This window comes from Elephantulus edwardii, unplaced genomic scaffold (assembly GCF_000299155.1).
Source record: "Elephantulus edwardii isolate Elephantulus edwardi_28Jun2011 unplaced genomic scaffold, EleEdw1.0 scaffold00046, whole genome shotgun sequence".
NCBI classification, from domain to species: Eukaryota; Metazoa; Chordata; class Mammalia; order Macroscelidea; family Macroscelididae; genus Elephantulus; species Elephantulus edwardii.
In genome coordinates this window covers 4281029-4281823 of record NW_006399796.1, presented here as the reverse complement: position 1 = coordinate 4281823, position 795 = coordinate 4281029, and positions in this window count along the sequence as shown.

Below are 795 nucleotides of genomic sequence, written 5' to 3'. Positions count from 1 at the left end.
ATCATCACACTGACTGATTTCTCTCTAGAATTAAAGACTCTGAAAGGAAAAAAAAAGTAATGAATGGGACCTACTAAAGATTACATTTCTGCGTTCATAACATCATTTTCCAACAGATTGAAAAGAATACCTATAAACTGGTAAAAACTATTTGGCAATAATCTGCACACAAAGCGATGCCAAGAAATCTGGAGTTCAACCACTTGGCAAACTGACTGGAAGAGATTTATATTTGCTCCCATTCCAAACAAAGGTGATCCAACAGAGTGTGGAAATGATGAAACAATATTAATATCACATGCAAGCAAGAGTCTACTGAAGATTATCCAAAAATGACTGGGGCAGCACATCAACAGAGAACTGCCAGAAATGCAAATTGAGTTCAGAAGAGGTCGTGGTACTAGGGATACTGCAGCTAATATTAGATGGATCTTGGTAGAAAGCAGAGAATACCAAAGGAATGTCTATTTGTGTTTCAATGAATATGCAAAAGTGTTTGACTGTGTGGATCACAACAAACTCTGGCTGACTCTGAGAAGAATGGGAGTCCCAGAACACTTGATCGTGCTAATGAGAAATCTATACTTGGACCAGGAGACAATCATCAGAACAAAGAAAGAGAATATTGCATGATACAAAATTGGGAGAGGTTTATTCCAAGGATGTGTCCTATCTCCATATCTTTTTTATCTATATGCAGAACAGATTATGCAGGAATCTGGGCTCTATGAGAAGAGATGTGGCATCGGGATTTGAGGAAGTGTCATCAACAATCTGTGTTATGCAGATGACATA